The sequence below is a fragment of the Panthera pardus genome, unplaced genomic scaffold (assembly GCF_024362965.1).
Source record: "Panthera pardus isolate Hobbes unplaced genomic scaffold, ASM2436296v1 HiC_scaffold_8, whole genome shotgun sequence".
NCBI classification, from domain to species: domain Eukaryota; kingdom Metazoa; phylum Chordata; class Mammalia; order Carnivora; family Felidae; genus Panthera; species Panthera pardus.
The window spans coordinates 148,010,541-148,033,977 of NW_026527013.1; the positions used below are offsets into that span (position 1 = coordinate 148,010,541).

At 39.7% G+C, this 23,437-nt stretch overlaps 1 protein-coding gene across 2 annotated transcripts in view; it reads right to left on the bottom strand.

The window, feature by feature from the left end:
- The window catches only part of CHCHD3 (coiled-coil-helix-coiled-coil-helix domain containing 3), a 279,336-nt gene that overhangs the window by 117,507 nt on the left and 138,392 nt on the right, over window positions 1–23,437 (bottom strand). The window lies entirely within an intron of this gene.

Here is a 23,437-nt window from a genome sequence, read left to right on the forward strand (position 1 = left end):
CTCTACATTGTCTACACCAACAAAACCCAAACACACAAGACCTTGAAAACAAGGGACGTCTATAACACAATGCTTTCTTGCCGCGTCATGCCCAGACTGAACAAATGTGAAGAATCACTCGCACAGTGGGCTGCAGCCAGCAGCACCAGGAAGGGAAGAAAGGCTTTAAAGATGGCCTGAAAGATAACTGAAAACGAAGTGACATCACTGTCACCTACTTGGAAGCCACTACAAGGCGAGATCACGCTGATGAGCAGCAAGCCAAGCCCAAAAGGTGATGGTGAACAATGTATTTAGAATGACATCTGGCTGAAAATCAGGGCTATAAATACCTAAAGCTCTCTAACATCTGATTCATTTGGGATATAAAATCCAACCAAAGAAAGGGGGTCTGGTCTGCACATCAGTTTTCTTGAACAGTGATCTCTACTTAGGACTCAAACATGCAGAAATGACATTATAACCTCAACCATCTAGGCCTGGGCATACAATTGTGTTCATCTAAATTAGTATCATTATGCATGTAATCAATAAGAAATATATTTCACCACAGAATGGGAAAAAAAGATGGTCTGGTTTATCTATTTGTTGTGATAGATACATCCTAAATGTCAATGAAATACAAACACACTTTTCTTTTCCAGGCAACAGCTTTCAAATGTTCTCAACCGCTGAGCTTGAAAGTGGGGAAAAGGGGTGCAGCTATGCCAAAGCAGCACCCCCTACCTGACAGAGATGTGTGAGCATTGAGAATGTGCTCAGTGAGGGGAACAGGGACCCTAAAATGCTATGTAATCAGATTACTTAAATACATCAACTTAGAAACAACAGGAGGAAAACTTTACTAATGAAGCTAAAATAGAGAAGAGAAAGATAAATCCAACAAGGACACACTAAGTCCTGTGGATACCACAAGCTTCGAGGACATCCACTGGGAGAGCAGAGCAAGGAACCAAAGCTGAGGTAAGCAGGAATGAATTCAGGCAAGACAGAGGTGGAGAGCAGCGATGGAGCTTCTGGGAAACATGGGGTGAGGAAAGGGACAATTCTGACAAAGCTTTACTTTGAGTGAGTCACATTCAGAGGGCAAAAGCATAGGCCAGCAAGCCTGAGAAAGTGCTGGAACAGGCTTGTTGAGGGCAGATGTGGACAACCTCTATTGTTCCCTCATTCTCTTTCCTCTGTTGTTTTCTTTTGGACTCTTTGCCATCATCTTTCCCTCCCTTATTTATCCATTTTTCCACTTATTAGTAATTTCTTTCTATTCTGGTCTCTTTTCTTTGCTCATTTCTTCTTCCTCACTTTTGTTCTTGCCCTTAAGTGGGTGAAAATGTATGCAACGCATTAAGTTGTTGTTATTGTTTTGAAGTTCAAAGGAAATCAAGTCGAATATGTTATACTTTTGACTCTAAAAACCGAGAAGCATTAGTCCCACCCCCAGCGCCTTACTTGTGGCTGGGTTCCTTTCTTTTCTTCTTTCTTTCTTTCTTTCTTTTCTTCCTTCCTTCCTTCCTTCCTTCCTTCCTTTCTTTCTTTCTTTCTTTCTCTTTCTTTCTTTCTTTCTTTCTTTCTTTCTTTCTTTCTTTCTTTCTTTCTTTCCTCCAGATAATTAGTAGAACTACAGAGAAAAAAAATTCCCTATTCCTGATTTAGCAAATACATTCTTAGTTCTCTGCATCTTTGCTCGTACTGATGCCTCACCGATCTTTTCATTACTTCTCTAATTTCTGACTTTGTGAGCATGGGGAACAAAGGGTATTAAGCCACAATTATCCCTGGCACACGTAAAATTGTGATGCTTTGTGTGAGATATATATAAAACTAATTTTTCACAGAAAGCAAAATGTTTTTATCTGGTAAGTCAAAATTAGCACTGTCGTTCTAGAATCTAACACTACAGAATTAACACATATGGGGGACAGGCCAGTGAATTCTTGAGCCCCCGCCTGAAGCTAGCTCTCCCAATGTCTCTTGCCTACTCATAACCTATTTTTCTATATTTCCCAGTGATCTAGTTAAACAATACTTCTCATCCCTTGATTTCACATACTTCTCATTTTTAAATCCATTCTCTCTTCCTCTACTCTTCATCCTCACCAGTTTATTGTGGTCTGGGACTACCCTTCAAGTGCTCTTTCAGAGAATTAGAAATAATAACTAAATCATTCAGCAGGAAAAGATAGAAACTGATAAATGTGACACTTTGTTGAGCAGCCTCTTTTGCCCTAAATAGATAGCTTCATATCACTATTCTTTATTTTCCCTAGAATGAAAAGAATGTGGTAGGAAATTATTTATAATACAGTCTCTAAGTATATAATGAGTGCATTCAAATGGTACGGGCTGCACCCACGTTTATGATTCTGCTGTTGTTTAAAAAAAAAAAAGTAAGATCAATATATCTAACGGTACAACTCTGCACTGGGTTGGCTAGTTTATTATGCTGAATCTGGACTGAATCTAAAAGTGTTCTATACACAATCCCATAGAGAAGATTAACCAATAGACTTTCCTTCTACCAGAACTAGTTCCTGTCTTTAAACTAAATCCCTCCTGCTGAAATTGAATCCTTAAAAAAATTCATCCCATACTCAGATGTAGCTAGAAAAGAGCCAGTCGTAATCCTCCATATCATACTTCTACCTACACATACTAGCAGAAGGTAATCCCCTCAAACGTCTCCTCTTTTAACTAAATACCTGGGCTATACAGCTAAATGTTTTTTTATCCAGCTCTTTAACTGCAGTGTGGATCTTTTCTGTGTGTTACTCAAACTCTACATCCCTCTCAGTTTATTTAGATTCTGTGAACTTTGGTTTCGTCATCTAAAAAACAAAGCTAGTGACACCTGCCCTATTACTTCTCTTTTAAGAATCAAATTAAATCATACCTGTGAAAGCATTAAGAATTTAAAAACAATATATTCATTACAAGTAGGTATATGAGCAAACAAATGAGAAATGATGACCAGAATGAAGAAAACACAGGAAATTTAACATAGTTAAAATTTAAGTTCAAGCTTGGTCTTTATTTTCTGTTTCACTACAGCTAATTCACTCTGTGACAACTTCTAGTTTTGATTCTAATAAGGAATAGCTTAGCAACTGACAACAAGTTAAGATCTTACCTATTGCTATATTCAAAAAGACCTACTACAAAAGTGCTGAGTTGGCTGCTGGAAGGCGATGGTATAGTTAGGGAGACCAAGATACTGAATCTCAAATCTAGCCTTTACTAGCTTTCGACCTTGGGAAAATTACACAGACTATCTAAGCCTTAGATTCTCCATCACCAAAATGAGGACAACAATCAGACACTCCTTAAATGGGCTCTGTAAGGATTAAATAAGACCATATATAAAGTTCTGGCACGGTGCGGCACACACGTGGGAAACAATACCATCAGGACTAGTAAATGACAGACTTAAAACACCGACTGAAAAAAAAAAATACCTACGTACTTTATACATTAAGTTGTAATAAAATACCTAAATACAAATTCCTTGCCAATTGTCTGAAATAAGAATGAGTCCTTTTCCTTGGGTATGGTTCTGCTGAGTTCCCCATAATCTTCATAATGGATTATCAATAATTTCAACTGGTTAATGAAATTAATTGAATAATGAAATTATTAATAATTTCAACTTAATGGTGAGTGAGGACTAAAAGACCCTCATAGAGCAATCAGCATGCAGGATCCTTCTTGGATTTCTTCCCTAATCTTTCCCACAGTTCTCACCCATACCCATACCTAACTCAACAGCAAATTTTCAGTAAATCACATTTATGAGTCTTTCCAAAGCATTCACCTTATTTTTCATATAATAGCAACAGATGACACGACATTTAATTAATTTATGCAGAAGTGACAACTAACATAAATAGGCTTGCAAACAAACATTATATACCCTTGGTAAGCATCCAACTTGGTAAGCATCAGGTAAGAAATGCACAGGGATGTTAGAAAGTCTACTAGTCACAAGAGCACCAATGAGCCATGGACATTACAGAGTATGTATCTGAGGGAATAGAAGTTGTTTAACCTACCAGGTGAAATCTGAAGAGGTCAGAGAAGGGTTATACTATAGCTGAATCATCACCAACACGTTTGCTTTCACTCTAATCCCATATATTTCCATTTGTTCCTGGAAGATTCCACGTAAGCTGTTTACCCTTTTTGACCAAATGATCCCCTAAGACAACCGATCTAACCCCCTCCCAGGAAGCAATAAAATCAACTTTCAAGTCGCCCAAATCCAGTCACAAGTTTTCATGATTAGTCTGCAGTAATTCTAGCTTGCAGAAAGCAAAGACAGGGAACGATCCAGTAATATTAAACACAAGGCATATTACCATTTGGCTCAACTGATAATGAGAGCATTTTTTGCGCCCTAAGATCTCTGTGGCCCACGTGCACACTATCGGAGGAGCAGACACGTCTTGCTCCAGTTTTAACAAGTTGTGTTCTAAATGCAACCCAAGCCATTAACTCCAAAGAATTAGCCTTCTAAAACTGGCACTTCTCACAGATGTATAGCCACAGGCTGATGTGTCACACATCTATGAGGAGTATGACAAGTAATCGGACCCTACTAACAAAGTACTAAAGGTTGTGACTGGTTTCCCTCTTACACAAATCACAGAAGATTCAAGATTATCCCTGTGATAAGTTGCTCTCATTCCTTGGGTTTCTGGGTGTTTTCAGTGAGAAAGGGGTAGAGCTTTAGCTAGCACACTGTAAATGCATTTCATCATCATGCCTTTATCTATCCCTTTATTTATAACACAGGTAACCCATGCAGCAATGTTGTATAGATGAATATACAAAGAGCAAAAATCGTTCTATCACGGAGGTCAGTTAACTGTGGCCCAAGGGCCAAATCTTGCCCACCACTTGTTTTGGAAATAAAGTTTTACTGAAACATAGCCCCATCCATTCATTTATGTACTTGTTCACGGCTGCTTTCGTGCTGCGATGACAGTTAAGTCATTGCAAGAGAAACTGTAAGGCATGCAATGCTTAAAAAATATTTACTATCTGGCCCTTTACAGATACAGTTTGCTGATCCTTGCTCTAACAGAAAATGTGGTACCTTAACCAAAAGACCTAGAAAACTCAGTCCTTTGACACTCTGGGACAGAAAAAGAAAATATACAAAAAAGATGTTTATCTGACATGCAAGTCCTCCCAAAAGGCAGACAAATATGATTTAGATACAGACCTAGTTTTCTGAGGGTAGCATGGGTGGTTTAGTCAGTTGAGAGTATGACTTTTGGCTCAGGTCATGATCCCAGGGTCATGGAATCGAGCCCCCAGTCATGTTCCATGCTGAGTGTGAAGCCTGCTGCCTGCTTAAGATTCTCTCTCTCTCTCTCTCTCTCTCTCTCTCTGCCCCTCTCCCTTCCATCTTACCCTTCTCTCACACTCTCTCTTAAAAACAAACAAAAAACTAGTTTTCTGAATGACCAAACACATACAGTGAAGATCAACAAGTTCTCTCAACTTATTATTCTTAAGCACCAGAAAACTGAGTCATAGAGAGGATAGTTTCCTAACTTGTGTTTTATTTATTGTTTATTTGTTTACTTGTTGCCATGAAAAAGAGAACCAAAAATTGTTATGGAGTTCCAGGATGGTGACAGCATGCTCTTGTACATTGTAGAAGCAAGTTGTTTCATGGTCAATATGGCTACCTGACAAGTGGCTCATCTTAGCCAAGTTCAAGTTCACTTAGAATTACAGGCTTGTTACGTCCCAAAATAAGAATATAATCATTGTTCACTTAATTCTTTTACTTTAGGCATCAATATTTTTTTAATGTTCTCAGGTTTGACATTTTAAAAAGTGATTGACAGATTAAATCTGGCCCTGCAGTTTATCATGAAAGCAGCTTTTTAAACTATACATCCCAATACAGCTCATGTTCTTTGCTGAATGCGAACAAGAAAGAGAATTCCAAACATCATTTCTTTTCTGCCCACTTACCAACACTTACCGGCTGAGCAAGAACCACAGTAACAGACACTGCTTGGGTTACAACGGCAACCACGTGTCATACCCTCCCCTGGGCTCCTCGGAAAGAGGCTGTTTCCCACCTATCACTGATGGCTTCCTCATGACAAATCACCACCACGCAGAAACAAAACTCATAGAATATAATCAGATGCAGAACAAGGGAAAGGAAAAGGTCTTATGTAAAGGGAACAATATTTTAGTTTTAATATTATAATACTTGAGGAAATTATGACTCCAATTTTGAGAAGATTTGAGGGTGTATAAATACATACAAGCAAAAAGCCAAACTACTCATAATGATACTCTAATTTTATAAAATTCTTCTCTACCAAAGAACTCAAGCCAATTATATATCCCTGAAATACACTTCCACCACTACTTTCCTCCAGGCTTTGAAATTTCATTTAAGAAATGTAATAAAAGCAAGTAAATCCCAAGTACTAGCACAAGTTTCACTACTCACCCCTTGAAACAGTTCCTTTGCAAAGTAATGAGATTAATAATCTACAAGTCTCTGCATATTAAGCTCACCCTACAAGTAAAAGTAAATAAACCTAAAACGTGCTTGAAGGAGATGTCAAAACTCTCAATTTATAGATAAACAAACTGAAATTAAGAAGAGCTTAAGACTTTTACTAAATACAAAACAGAAAAATATGACACATACCAACAAAAAGCACTTATGTAAGTCATCTTCCAAAGACTAAATTCAAAGGCAATTGCTTGGAATTCCGAATGTATTTTTCCATTAGAAAATAGTCCAAAGGCAGCTGCTACAAAGCCTAAAGGGGACTTCTTAGCACCAAGTTTCAGAGGCTGATGGTACTGGGTTAGTGAGAAGTCTCCTTTCCCTACAGAAGAGAGGGAACTTGCAGAGACACAGAATTTTAGTTTCAGTGGAGTGGAGAAATCCATCCCTTCAAGCCACATCTCTGTTGAGAGGAGAAACAAAGGTTCAGCAAGAGTAAATGACCACCCAAGGACCCACAGCTAGAAAGAGTTGCCAGAAGGGTGAAGAGGCACCGTCTCAACTCCTGCATTTTTCTGGGTGCATACAACTGAGGTTGACTAGATTGGTTTTCGTAAGTTCACAAAGAGGACACAGAAAGGAAAGGGAAAAACCTTTTGTCAACTTGGCAGGCAAGAGTTAGGACAGAGGGAAAAGAAGAAACAGCTTAAGGGGAGTGCCGGGAGGTAAGTGAAGCTGCTCGAGATGTACAAAACGGGCTCATAGAGCGCACCCAATATACCCTAAGAAGGATGAAAGGGGTTGAGCAAATCTCTCTTGACTCAAAATCTGTTTGCAGACATTTAATGTGACCTCTTCCAAGCAAAACTACTAACATCACCACTAAGCACCTCTGCTAATTAATCAACAGTCATTGGTTCATGTCCCCCAAAGCCCGTAACCAAAGAAAATGCCACAAGGATTTAGAAAACTGTCCAATACCCCACTGCAGTGCCACTCAATGACTGTGAGTCCATGCCGGGCCTGTCCCCCATATTCTGCTTACTCACTGAAAGAAGTTTCAATACTATCACTCTGTTTCTTTTCCTCTCAATACTAAAAAGGGGGGGGGGGGGGGAATGGCCAATGTACGAGCAGGTACTAATGATACATTTGAACTTTGAGCAAATGTCCATTATTGATTTGAAAGGCCTAACCCCCATTTTTCACTCGGGCCTAAAATTATTCTAATTATTTGAGTTTGGTATCTAAGTCGCTTGACCAATTTTCAGGGAGTTTCATTCATTTTCAGGATTTTAGCCACAACTGAGACTCTCAACCTTATAAACTGCTACGCTGTATTTTAAGTATGGGGAAGCTACCAGAAAAGCAACTATCTGTTTTTAAAAATCATATCCCTCAACCGATAATGAGGAAACATCATTTCAAATAGTCATGCTGTATCAAGCCCATGCCACCCATAATGTGCTAAATGTTGTTGGATAAACATATTAAGGTATATCGTAAAAAGAATTTACACACAAACCTTTATGAGAAAACTTATTTATTCCCACATGAGGCAGAATCTAAAATGGTCAAGAAGGAAAACCAAAATCAAAGAGCCATTTAGAATGCGAATTCAAAATAATCGGAATGATGTCTCACTTAAATGAGAACAAAACAAAGAGCTTTCAAACACATGCCATAACAGACATTCAAAGCTCAAATGCATCAAGAGAATCTTCTAATAATTTTCTTTTCTCCAGTTACCAAGAAAACTTATAATAATCCTTTTCAAAAGTTTATTTGATATTCTGGTGGGTTTTAAATGTCTATATTTCAACACAGTTGGAATGTGGTTACCCATTTATAGGCAGATTTGTATGTGACTGGACACTCCAAACCTGCTTTTTCCATATGGATAGAATAGATAAGACTAGACATAGATAGAAATAAATATGTAAAATATTCAGAGAGAAAATTTTTTTAATTATTCCATTTATGCAGTGGCCAGATTTCTGGCAAATGTAACCAGTTAAAACAAAGTATTGATTTCAAGTAAGATTTATTTTTTAATTCTTAGCAACGGGGGTGTCAGGGTCTCTAAACCTGATTATACATGAGTTTTATGTGCCTTCAGATCCTTATTCATAAAATTGCATGTAAAATAAGATAAAAAATCAGAACCCAAGTTTTACATCCAGATAAACACACCTTTTCAAGTATAACTTGTCAACAGGAGATAGCCCTCCCTCAACAACCAGAAAAATTTTTGATCTTCAGACTTTGGAAGAAGTGTTTACACACTTTTTTCACCCAAAGACAAAAAAGAAACAGATACATGGAAAGTTCAATTTGACTTAGGGAATGAGCAGGAATAATTAAGCACAAGTTACATAGCTGAAGTGTTGAAGTATTTATTAGTTGTATGCAATAAATGAATGGGTATTAGACTTCTGAAGAATCCTGTAATCCTTTGCAGACAACATGGATAAACTATGCAATTCATTAGAACCAAAAGAATAACATTTGGCTTACAAACCTTGGAGTAAATAGTCAAGGTAACTAGAAGAATGGAACTTTGACCACAAATGGAGAAATAACGGATGAGAAGAAAAGAACTGTCATCATTTAAAAACCAAATTTTTTTTAAGGTTTATTTATTTTTGAGAGACAGAGACAGAGTATGAGCAGGCGAGGTGCAGAGACAGAGAGGGAGACACAGAATCCAAAGCAGGCTCCAGGCTCTGAGCTGTCAGCACAGAGCCCAACGTGGGACTCAAACCCATGAACCACAAGATCATGATCTGGGCCGAAGTCAGACACCTAACCAACTGAGCCACCCAGGTGCCCCAAGAACTATCAGCATTCAGATGACTGACAAGGGTGAGATTAGGTGACAATAACGAGACTTGGAAAAAGAGGCCTGGTTTTAGTGAAATATGGAATATATTATGTGGAAATTTCGAAAACTAAGAATGATCAGAATAAGCCTCAATAGGCTTTGGGGGAATGTTTTACTCTAATATTATCCAATTATAGTCTCACAATACATGACATAAAGGCAGAATGAAGTTAAAAGCACAGTGTTTAAAAATAGCTCAGTTGTTGGAGCACTTGGGTGGCTCAATCGGTTAAGTGTATGACTCTTGATCTCCGCTCAGGTCATGATTTCACAGTTCGTGACATCAACCCCCACATCGGCCACTGCACTGACAGCCCAGAGCCTGCTTGGGATTCTCCTCCCTCTCTCTCTGCCCCTCCTCTACTCGCACGTGAAAATAAACTTTTGAAATAAATAAACTCTCTCTTGAAAATGAATAAACTTTAAAAACAGCTCAATTGTTTTTAATTTATAAATCTGTCACTGTCTCACAGTTATTTAAGTGCAATTTATTATTCCTGGTTTGAAATATAGGTAATGATTAACTCTCCTCATCTCACCCACCAATACTCTAAATTGAGACAACAAACAACTGAGAGGTCATCATGTAAAAGGGACATACTGGCTTTGGTCAGAGTAAGGAATTGAATTTTTTTTTTTTTTTCGTTTTTCTCAGCTCTTTAAACAAAAAAAAAAAAAGAAGAAAAAGCCAAGCAAGTGTCGAATATCCAAAATTCCTATGACACCAGACTTCAAACTGTGGAGTGGATATTTTTAAATGAGGATCTTTAAAGGACTCCCAACTTGGGTTAGATAGAAGCAAGTAGTATTTCCACACAAATGCATTCCTTTGAGATGCGTTATCTCTGGGATATGCATTGCAAAGCATATGAAATACCAAATGTCCAGCTCGCTCACTTTAACACACACATACACACACACAGCATGCAGTCATGCCCAGCCATCTGAGTGCCACATGCCTTGAGAGAGATCTAAGGCTGCAACAAATTAAACTAGATCCTATTTCTTTAAGGCCCAGAACTGAAAAGAACTGCTGAATACTAGTGGTGAACCTGTACCCCTTTGATCTTCATTGTAACAAAAAAGCAAGATGACATATGCTCAAATGAAAAATCATTTATAATGGATGAAAGAAGGACTATTCTTTCTTTGAATTTATCTGTTCGGAAGGGAACAGGGTGGGGGAGTTTTGGAGGGGAAAAATAAATTCTCAAAACACAAAACAATCCTTATGAGATAATAATACCAATAACGGAGTGGAGCGAGGAGCCAAGCAGAAAGAAAGGATGTAAGGAAAATCACGTCAGCCTCCACTAGAAAGGGGAGAGATTCTAATCTAACAAATGGGTGGGAGACAATTTCTCATTTAAGTGAGATTAATCGTAAAAGAACCCGATTATGCTGCAAAGTTGCAAGCAGAAAGCACGGTACATCATGGATTAACCCTGCACTACTGTGACTCTGGAATTCATTTCAAAATGACTGCATTTTATTACTGCTTTCCAGCTACAATTTACTACTTTGTAAGATATAAATATTGGGAGTAATAAATTTGTCTAGTTGCTGCCTTTAAACATTAAAATTGAACTTAATTAAATGCATTATTCACAGGGGACACAGTTCCCCTAGCTAGCCCCTCAGTTTAGTAAAGTGAAGTTTTTTACTGAGTTTGTGTTATTTATAGAAATCTCTAAAAACATCTGTGGCTGACATTTTTCACCTATGGCACAGCCTATCAGCACCCAGCCATACTAATACCATACTAACAAACTGTTTTATCATCAATACTTTTTTCTTATTTTGAGAGAGAGAGAGAGAGAGAGAGAATGAGTGGGGAAGGGAAGAAGGAGAGATAGGGAGAGGGAGAGGGAGAGAGGAGAAAGAGAGAATGAGTGGGGAAGGGAAGAAGGAGAGATAGGGAGAGGGAGAGGGAGAGGCAGAAGGAGAGGGAGAGGCAGAAGGAGAGGGAGAGGGAGAGGGAGAGGGAGAGGGAGAGGGAGAGGGAGAGGGAGAGGGAGAGGGAGAGGGAGAGAGGGAGAGAGAGAGAGAGAGAGAGAGAGAGAGAGAGTCTTAAGCAGGCTCCATGCTCAGCGCAGAGCCCGACATGGGGCTCGATCCCACAACCCTGGGATCATGACCTGAGCTGAAATCAAGAGTCAGACACTCAACCAAATGAGGCACCCAGGCGCCCTCTCATTCTAAATTTTTTTTAAATTTTTTTATTAATGTTTTATTTTTAAGACAGAGAGAGACACAGAGCATGAATGGGGATGGGGCAGAGTGAGAGGGAGACACAGAATCCGAAGCAGGCTCCAGGCTCTGAGCTGTCAGCACAGAGTCCAACGCGGGGCTCGAACTCACGAACTGTGAGATCATGACCTGGGCTGAAGTTGGATGCTCAACCGACTGAGCCACCCGGGCACCCCTAAATGTTTTTTAGCCAAAAGGATACTTTTTTTTAACCAAGAGAATAACTCAACAAAGTCAATGATTTTGTCAGCTGAATCACAACTTACATTTTTAGGAATCGGTGTATACAGAAGTGGAATACAAGTTCTAGACTAGAAGAACTTTTGGAATAAGTTGATATGATATGTGTGTAGGCTCAGACCTGTGCAATGCTCTGCAAACATCCATGACATTCCTAAGTGTCCCAGATGACACAAGGTGCTGGAGAAACAGATGTTCACCTCATTGCCCCTGTCCTCTAAAAGCTCACATCTGCTGGGAAAGTGGAGTGGGAACACAGAAGAAGGATAATAAATTTCACAGTGGATGGAGAAACATTAACAAAAAATGGTTCCAAAAGATGGGGCTCAAGAAAGTGTCAATATGGAAAAGACGTACGTGCGTATTTGCAAGCAAAGGCATTAAAGCATGGAGGGGCGGTAGCATGAAAGTACATGGCAGGGTCAGCAACCTACCAACGGTTCAGGGCAGTGGTGTCTATGCCGCACTCAGAAATATGGCCAAACATGACGTGGCAAAACCGTGCAGGGGCAGACTATGAAGATACGCCTTGCTACCATACTGAGCCTCCAGCTTTACCTGGAGACCAAGATGAGCTGCTGCAGGACTTCTTGCATGGGAGTAACACATCAGCGTTTCATCTGAGACAAACCAAACCACTCCAGAGGCCACATGGAACACGGAGGCAGACTACCTGGGATATGCTTTCAGAGATACAGGCTAAATGTCATGAAGACCCAGACAAGGTCTGTGGCGGCAGGTTTGGATTCCAGAGGTTTAAGGAAGTGCAATCAGTGGACTGTGGAAGAGGAGACGGGAATGGCAAGGAGGACAACCAGATTTCGGATATAGATGGCGGTCTCACTCACTGAGAAAGAGAACAGCAGTTTCTGCTGAAGTTAGCGGGTGAGAAGAGAACACTGGTTAAATGTTACATGTTGAAAAATACAGCCTGAGAATATACATTCTGAAGTTACTGGTCTATGGCTGATGGCTGGAGCCATGGGTGTGATGAGACTGTAAAGAGAGAGTACAGAGGTTGAACAGGAAGTACTCACAGGAATCTGTGACGAGCAAATGAGATGATGTGTGTGAATGCATTGCAAGCTGTGCCTTTGAGACACAGGTACAAAATATCAGTATAATAAATAACATCGGGTAATAAAATGTCAGTGCCCGTACTCTTTTATCAATCATCTCTACTGATTCGTCTTTTTATGAGCAGTTCTATGTATTATGGGATACGGACTTAATGATTAGAATCTGAAGTATGACAGAAATTTAGGGAGTACAGTTTATTAAAACATACATTCCCACAGATTACACAGAAGCCCACGACCCCCAGATTAGAACCACAGACAGTAAAGAGCCCACTACAACAATGAAACAGATGTTAGCCCGTTTCCCCAAAATGTAGTATGAACAGTAGTTTCATGGAAAATCATAAATTTTCTCCAAACTGCTGATGCTTCTGGCCCCTTCCCCAGCTGCCTTTATTAGCCACAATGAAGTGAAATGGGAAATCTCCTTTACTCTTAAGATACACACCAAGTCCCTGGAAACTCTCTATTCATTTCTAACCTCTCGCCAGCCATCAACAAACTCTGCTTCTAATCAGATAGGTGCCTGGTAATTTGATCAAATATGTAACCAACTTCAGCCCCTTCCAAGATTACAACACTGAACCTTGCTGAAGCATTTATAATAGGGTCTAACAGCTACCGCCAAGCTGCGTGGAAGCAACTGGTTTAAAACAGCTTGAATTTCTAAAACAAGTGGTATTTTTCAAAAGCTGAAAGACACTGTTAAAATAGCTCTATCACTTATGTATCTATTAAATTGTTTGAAATTGGCAATCTTTAATGTAAGGCTCTTCTTGGAATTGGATGTCCATTTCCAATGTCAGAACAGATTTCAGAAGCACTGGAAGAACTCACCCTTCAGTAAGACTCAAAAGTATGTTTTGGCAAGAAAAACGCAGTCCATCTGATAGAAAAACCAATCTGTCAGATACATTTTAGACTTCATTTTAACTTTTTTAAAAGGTTTCATCCTTCACAAGGATGAAAAGTCATCGATACCCCTAAAGTCAACGATATCCATATCCTGAAGGATCTTCTAACATATGTAAGTATTCATATAGCAAATCTATTGATTGATACAGTTGAGAAAAGGACCCATGAAGCAATTTCAGCCTTTTTATCTCTAAGAAGCACAGAACTTGCAGAAGAGTCCCACAGAAAGACTAGACTAGGATCTTTAGCTGGAGGCCTGACGAGGAAGGTATCCTAAGGGAGGAGGGCAGGCCCAGGCAAGAAGGAAGAACTAGAACATGGAAGAGAATTAAATCAAGGATAAGGAAGAAAAACAAAAAGAAGTTTGGGAGACATGAGCGAAAGCTGAAGTTGGGACAGAGGTATCAGGAAGGGGGCAAGCGAGTCAGGTAAGAGGCATCAACATCTGCTTAGCAATGAAGATGCACCTGCTCAGGACACTGGACTGGGAATTCCATCGCCTCTCACCTGACCATGTTCACCTTAGCTGCTTCAGAGCCCTACTCTAAAGAATAAATCGACTCGGCATTCACACAGAAGAATGTAGAATCTCAGTAAATCCTGTCACTGAGAAAATGGAGGCCATTAGGCTGCAAACTTCTCTCCCTTCAGCTTACATTTCCTCACATGATCCTTCCTTTCCTCCTTCTCTCACTCTGGAGAGGAAGACCCTCAACTCTAAACTTGGGTGGACTCCCAAATTTCTGAGATTTTGCTCTATCAATTTATCACCACCTTTCTTGCATTTTTGATCCTTCTCTTGCCATTGGGGCTCCTTCCCTTAACTCCCAAATACATCAACCTCTTTAAAGAAAATCTCCCAATGCAAAGTGGTGCAGCCACATTAGAAAACAATATGGAGACTCCTCAAAAAACAAGACAGTGTGAGTCATCTTTGTAATGCCAAGAGCACTAATGTAACGCTCAGCACATAGAAAGCACTATATTAATGTGGGAAAACACTAGACAAGGAATGTCAAGGGCTGGTTCAAGCCATGACTCAGTCACTTCTGTGGTAGTAGTGATTTCCACCAAGCCACCTAATGTTTTGATTATCAGTCCCCTCCTCAATAAAATGTAAAATAAGAATTCTTTAATTTGAGGGTATCCAAAGGACCAAGAGAGATAATATATATGAAAGTTCTTTGGAAAACCAGTATTATGCAAACAAACATAAGACAGCATTACTAGAATGTTTTAAAACAAAATGTATATTGATAAAGATTGAATTTTTTCTCCAAAAGAAATGCTGCTATAAATGATTAAGCACTGGCAACAGAAACTGGATGAGACAAAAACATCAAAGAGGTCTGCTCACTGGTAATATTTTATCTCTTTAAGATTATGCATTGCTTTATCATACTGAAATATAACATGTTAATCACAAAATATTAAACTATATTTTAAAATACAGTATTTTGTAGGGGCACCTGGGTGGCTCAGCCGGTTAAGTATCTGACTTCAGTTCAGGTCATGATCTCACAGCTTGTGGGTTCGAGCCCCGCGTTGGGCTCTGTGCTGACAGCTCAGAGCCTGGAACCTGCTTTGGGATTCTGTGTCTCCCTCTCTCTCTGCCCCTAACCCACTCTCATTCTGTCTGTCTCTCTCAAAAATAAATAAAACATTTAAGAAACAACATTTTTTAAATGCAGTATTTTGTAGCCTTCTGTAACTTCAGGCATTAATTTGGGTAAACAGTCATTATATTACACTCCTATACCTAAATGCTCAGTTATACTTTCAACGTAAATGTCAATTACATGAAATAGCTTTTGAAAAAGCAGCTTTCATTTTTTCTTATGATTCACAGTTAACAATCTACATTCTCACTGACCAATGTAAACGAGCTTGTACATTTCAAGTTTTATAAGAAGAGTATCTTCAATGCCACCCCAACCCCCAACACACACACACATTTAACACCATGTCTGCCTTGCTTCTGAAAAGAAGAAACCCACTGTGCAGCAGGCAGTGTGAAATATAATGCAGCTTTACACTGCATTATGAAAGCAAGAAAACAGCCAGCTGTGAGTCAGAAATAGAACAAAATTTCGAGTTGCAAACCCAAGGGACCTTTAGGTAACATTGAAAGTGTTCCTTAATGATGAATAGCTGATTTCATTTCAGACCCACTATGAACACTGTAGGATATATTTAACATTTTAATTTTTGGTTTCAAAAGCAATAAACCTGTTGGTCAGACGGAAGCTTGGCGGTCACAGCGGCCGATCTATCAATCAATCCCACATGGCTGGGCTCCACCAGCAGCCCCTGACACCAATTAGGAAACTGAAATAGCGAACTGCTGCCACCAGGTTACAGTTTTGCCAATTAGAGCACATCCTGGGTGAGAGCGACCAATGAACACTGGAACCCAGGGTCAAGAAAGAGAGGTGAAAAGCACCTTGTGTAATGTGACATGAAAAAGAAAGATTGCAGGAGGGACACAGGAAAGAAGCAAGACAGTCTGAAATCAAACAGTACATTTTATTGTTCACTTGTCAAAGACATGCAGGCACTAAGACAAAGCAAAAGCAAGGCACTTCCCTTGGTCTCTACCCTGGAAGGAACTGCTTATTGGCCAGCACAACTCGGGAGCCCATCACTCTCGTACATGAGCACAGAACCTGCCATCTCCAACTGTTCCCTTTTAGTCAGGATTCACAAGTTAAGGCGGCTCATGCAGGGTCTGAACGTCAAAGGCAGACCACTGATAGACCCATATCAAAGTGCTGGAAGGACACTATTTCAGATCAGGCTCATTACTGGCACGCAAAACTTATCCGCTAAAATTTCTCTTTTTTACATCCTACAAAATTTTAAGGACCTCCTTTCAATTTTTCCACCTGAGTTTCTCTTCCAAGCCACAGCTTATCACCCTGGCTTATGAAAACGTCATAAAATCTAAGGACCTCAAAATCTTCCCCCTGGAGTCCCTTCATCTAGCCACTGTATCCTGCCTCAGAATACCTTCTCTTAATTCCATTTAATCTTCTGGCTTTGAGGGACTCCCAGCTGATCCTTTCTGCTCTGTGTCATCTGAAAAAGCAAAAGGCAAAAGCAAGGTTTTCTGACATGAAACCCTTCCAGAATGTGGAAGTTTGGGACTTACAGCTTTCCTTTTCAGAATCAGATATAACCCTGGGTCTTGATGAGTTTCACAAGCGTGAAACAGACAGACAACAACGGTAGGCAAGAACATCCTAAACGTTCAAAAGAACTGTGATTTTTCAAATGCAAAAGTGCTATTATTCATCTATCAACTGAGTCACAAGTGTTATATTTTCCACAGGATCTGATGTCAGTCTCACTGTGCTGACTCAAATTCAACTCTGGTAGCTTTCCGTTCTGCTGCCATCAACTCTGCCACGTTTTTACAAGAACGAGCCCAAGCAATTCTACAGGTGTGCACTCAGCATGCTACACACATCTGTATCTGCACAACAAGGGTGTACTTCAATGATGGACACTGAAAGCATCAGTCAGAATTTATCATAGGTAGCTTCTAAATTGTTCTAGGGCCCTACATAAAAGATATTTTTCCTCTAGAGAGGAGGTTGTCAACCTTGGTTGCCCACTGGAATCACCTGGAAGCTTTGAAAAACTGCCACATCCTAGGCCCCATCCTGCAGAAACATGGATTTCATTGGTTTGGAGTGATATCTGAGAATCGAGATTCCTTTTTTTTTTTTTTTAATGTAAAGCCCTAGTCTGACTTGGTCCACATCTGGATTTCCTTCCCTCAAAAGATACCAGAGGCCAAAACACCACACAGCTGAGCCAAAGATCACAAGTATTTCAAAGGTTTATGGCACACAGGCATACATATGGCAAGAGAGTCTATGGGCAAGGGGGCCACAGGCAAAAGGGCCCTCCTGTGGGTGCAAGGAGACACAAGAGGGCAGGTGCTGGGCATATATACATGGAACTACAGCATACCAGTGGGATTTCTGAATGATGCTGGCTGAGGACTAACTTCAGGTAGTCCATTCCAGTTGTGGGGAGGGAGATATCAAAAGGACAGGATAGGGTGCACTGCTCGGTCTTGCTGGGAGTAAGAGAAGTGAGTAAAAGCAGCAGCATCTGACATCCTTGTTGATGCTTAAAGGTGTGACAAAATATCATTCTGCTGGCCATGACTTCTCGTGCCCAACTCTTATTTCTCTACATAGCCAAGTAGAGAAATACCACGACTCTAAGAGTACTTCTCAAATTTTAATGTGCATATTCACCTGGGGATCTTGTTAAAATGCAGATTCTGCCTCAGTAGGTCTGAGCTGGGTCAGAGAGTCTGCGTTTAACAAGAAAAAATGATGCTGCTGCTCCAGGGACCACTCTGGCCCCATTCCCCTCAACAGTCTCCCCTTGAGTTACAGGCCTCTCACAAATGAAACGCCCACGGTGGCCTCTGACTTACACGTTCTGCGTCTCTTTCGAGGATCTGTGGGTACTGGCAAAACTGACAGTCCTGGGGATGGGGCACAGACAAGTGGAGAAATGCTGCAGGCTGCAAGGCTCCATCATCTTACTCCATATTATAGCTCCTCCAATATTGACTGCATGTCTTATGTATCATCTGTCTCCCACTAGTATGTAAACTCAAAAAAAGGAGCACCGTGTGTATCACACTCCCCATCATAGCCCTGGAGCCTTCTGACACGGAGGAGGCACCCAAATTTGCTGATTCAAGGAGGGACTGGATGAGAGGATGGGGGTACCACGTGTCACGCTAGTGCTGGGTTACCCTAGTCTGTGCTACCAGTTCATTCCAGGCAAAGACAAGTGGGGCAATAACCTTAGTCTTGAATTCTGGCCAGTACTTAGGTAGGTCTGCCTGGCAAAGGGTACAAGATGATTAATTTCTGCACCTTCTCAATTCTATTTATAATAACACAGGGGGTATACAGTGTCCAGCACAACAGGAGACAAAACAGAAGAGGTATAACTGGAGGGAGACCATTTTTTTCCTCTTCAGTTTCCCTCAATTGCCATAATGAACTTGCCTGGCATAAGAGAACTTGAGAAAGAAAGGGAGGCAGCCTCTGGAAAGTACAACCTAAGCATAACCCTGAATCTAAACTCCACAGGATCCCCAAAGGACCATGATGAAATGGCAAAGGAGAAACTCTGAGCCTCAGGAAAGGTATTAATCCATCCTCAGAATTCAATCACTCATAAATGCCTCCTAGCAAAACTACTGAAGGTCTCACAAAATTAGAAAACTAACAAAATTAGAAGTGCAAGTACCTGAGGCAGCATATAAGCAAGTGTGAAACCAGTGAAACCCAGATTTCACTCACTAGCATGAACCCAAAACGCCAGCACTGATCTGCAATGATTTTCAAATTGTAGGTTGCTACCCATTAGTGGACTGTGAAATCGTATTAGTGGGTCAAAACCCACTGTTTTTGAAAATGGAAACAGAAGAAAGTAGAAAAGATGAAGGCAGAAAATGGAATAAATAAAATATGGTATTCTTTCCTGTGTTTCAATTAATTTATCTGTGGGCGGTGGGTCATAATTTAAAATGTATTATTGTAGGACACAATTAAAAACCCATCTACACCAGGGAGGGCCATATTTTACATAGCATCACACCTAAATAAGTCCTGTTCACAAATTAAGAGGGCACATTTATACTACAGGGATGGTATGCATAGTAACTCCAAGCATGGGTCTGGGGCCAAAGTGATTGCCTGGTGACTATGCGCAAATTACTTCACTTCTCTAAGCCTCAGTTACTCCAATCTTATAGGAGCGGTAATACTATCACCTCATGCTATAACAATTATATAAAATATATGTGGAGTTCTTGGCACAGAGCCTGGTACGACTGAGCGCTCGATAAAGTACCATTATCATCACTGCTTAAAGGTAGGTCTGATAACGTTTTTTTTCCATGATTTCAGTGGTAAAATACTAAGGAACAGGGGTTAAGGTAACTCATGCGAGCAAGACTGTGGCTCTAAATAAGTGAAAAATGAGGAACTCTTTTAATTCTGGGAGAATCTACTTGAAATAAAGAGCTTGCCACTGCAAAAGGGCACGACGGAAGAGTCACTAACTCACAGAAATGCCACCAAGCTAAGACACGGCAAAGAAAGAGAGCACAGGTCAATAAAGGCACAAATTAAATTCTCTCACCAGGACACCTGAATCTTGCTCTTCTTTTAAACTGCCACCAGGAGTTCTGACCCTGGCCCCCAAAGGTACGAAGGGCCTTAAGCTTGCCCTGTTGCCCAGTCTTATTCAAACGGTGAGGAACCGCAAGCTGCGTTCTTAAGAATCAGTTATATTAATTAGAAGCCCTGAAAAGCTGGACAGTGCTCGTAATTATTAAATCCAATATCAAAAAGGTAGGTGGATAATTACTATATTCGCTTCTCCAACTGGTCTTGATGAAACATGCTGACGTTATTCTCGACACAAGTGTTACCACTGGTAAAGCACTCAATTCGCTGGCATCTCATCAATGGTACACTTGAAACTCCTATTGCTTGCTGTTAAACTAACAGTTTCTATTAGGCTAAACACAGTTTGGTAGCCATTGTCAAGAAAATTGGAGTTGCTCAGGCATGGCGGCAGTTACTGATGTTATTTGTTTGGAAGCCTTGTGATTTAGTGAATCACTAGCAATTGTTAAGCAAGTAATTAAACTATAAGCCAAGACCTGTGATTTTCAGTCTTTTCAAAGCAATAATCATCAAAATTCCAAGTACCATTTAACTGATTCCCTTCTAAACATGCTGGCAACGTTTATGTTGTCATTCATCAGTTGTATAGTTTATAAAAACTAGATTATGGCCTTTATAGAAATCATGTGCTGCTCAACTACTCTGCTAAATAGGAGATGTTTAAAGGAAAAATTCACAAAAATTATTTAATGAGAAGTGGACACAAAGACTTTTGGATTTGTTCACGAATATGGCTATCTCAGGTTTAATAATAATTCAAAAGTCCTATTTTTAGGACTGAAATACTAAAATAACCAGACTATTGTTCTTATAACCTTTTCCAAATATAAGAATGCATTATATAAATTTCACAATTTCTCTAAGTGCCTTTAAAATTACAAGCAATTTAGTCTATGATTCATGTACCATACCAACTGCATGCAGTTTTTTTTGTTTTTTTTTTACTTCGCATCTCAATTATATCTTAATATTATGGGGGCTGAAATGCATTAAATAAATCATATTTCACAGACTCCTGGTAAAGTAATAATACTTACATGCATTTTAGAAGAAATTGGCCTGCATTATAAATGTATTCATAATGTCATTACCTGCCTTTCCACGCTAACTGAAATATTAGGCAGTGGTGCCTACCGACTTCAAGCCACTGATGAAAGCTTTTAGTAAGTCTTACGCTTATTCTGGGGCTGGTAATCAGCTCCGTGAGCTAATATAATATAATCCAATGTTTACCAACAGCAGTTTATCCAAAATATAAACGAGCTCTTATAATTAGTGAAACACGATTAGTCTTTTAATCTGGTGGCTAGTATTTCTTCACTGTGCTACATAAAGAGACTGGCTGATCTTTCATCTGTCAAAGGGCATTGCCTTTTCGAAGTACCTTATTATTGTCAAGTGTTTTACTTACCCAGCATACTGCCATTAAGGAAATTAATTCCTTAAAAATCTGTTACTTAAAAACAATATATCAGTGGTTTTATAAAATGACAGAAAAAAGAATTCCTAGCAAATACCTTCAACAAGTTAAGAAAATTCATAGCATTTTAGAGACCTGCCAACACAGTTCTTCTCTCTTTCTAACTGTTAAATAGTAAATAATTGTCTTTGGTTTATATCCCTTTCTAAAAAACTTACAAGGCACTTTCATGTACATTATCTCCCATGATGTTTCCAATCATTCTGTGAAGTAGGTATCATGGCTATTAATTATTTCTACTTAACAGATGGAAATACTGAGGCTTGTGGATGTTAAATGACTTGCCCAAGGACATAAAGTTAATAATGGTAGGGATTCACACTCTTTCCCCCATGTGACATTGCACACTTGATACAGCTATTTCCAGAGCCTAAGAAAACAATCTGAGTAACCCATCAAGACAAGACAGAAATACAGACTGTACACAACTTGAAAATGGGCTGTTCCACTTGGAATTTGGTTTGGGGAGATCAATGAATCTCCTCTGAAAGAGGAGCCCGAGCTGTGGACTGCACAGCCACCGTTCCCATGAGGCATGGGGTGCAGTGAACATGAATGAGTGTGTGAGAGTTGGGGGCTGGGGAAAGCAGGAGGAAACCTGGTTAACAGCAGGCTATCCCTGCACAGATCCCATTCTGGATCTCTCAAAAAAGAAAGGACTTGGGGCGCCTGGGTGGCTCAGTCGTTTAAGCATCTGACTTCAGCTCAGGTCACGATCTAGCGGTTCGTGAGTCTGAGCCTCGCATCAGGCTCTCTTGCTGTCAGCACAAAGCCTGCTTCAGATCCTCTGTCTCCCCCAACCCTGTCCCTCCCCTGCTCATGCGTGCACGCTCTCACTCTCTCTCAAAAATAAACATTAAAAAAAAAAAAAAGAAAGAAAGAAAGGATTTGCTAAGATGGTGGAGGGAATATAATAACAAAGCATACTAACCCTTAATGAGATGAGTACTCACAAAAAGAAGAGGGCTTTGCACGGTTTCAAATACTGAGAACTGTCACTCACTCGCTTAAACATTAAAGAGTCTTTTGAACAAACAGGAAGGTTTGGAGAGGAGAAATGAATAGGGTATACTCAAGCATCAAAGTCAAGAGTCTGGGGGATAAAAAAAAAAAAAAAAACCCTTGAAGTCTCGTAATAAATTAAAAAACAAAACAAAACAAACAAACCAAAAAAAAAAAAAAACAACAACAACAACCCTGAAAGATATATTGGAACAAATGAGTTTGTGGTATTCTCATTTATATTAATTATCATCATAATTTCTTCCACGGTTCAAATTGATTAATTCAAATTTCTTTTCCCAGGAGCCCATCAACTAATAAATAGTCCCTATGGACATATTCTCTTTTGAGGTAAACTATTAAGTAAACACACAGCTCCACAAATGTATCACATGGAAAATTACTTCCTCTAAGGAGCTAGCTATCTAAAAGGTGTGAGTGATAGAAAGCAGAAACAGAATACATTTGTCACTCCCATTAGCATTATTAGTGCTAATGAGAAAGTACATGAACAAGAACATACACCTCTTAATTTGAATGTGTTACAAATAGAGAGTAGATTAGTCACAGCTACCCAGATTAAATTTTAGCACTTAATACTGAAATACTACAAGAGGCAATGCTTACAGTGGTTTTGCAGCAGAATTTCAGCTATTTAATTACAGTTTTCAAACCATTTAACACCTCTTGGCACACAGAAGCCAGATGTGTGTATGAATGTGTGTTATTCAGACAGTTCAAGATTTTAGGTATAACTCAATTATCTGGCATCCCTGGGAAATAAAGTGCTCCATTTAAGTGCATTTTCTATATAACTGAAGCTTCTATCTTCATGCATCCTAAATCCCTGATTAAATCTGTGGCCATCTG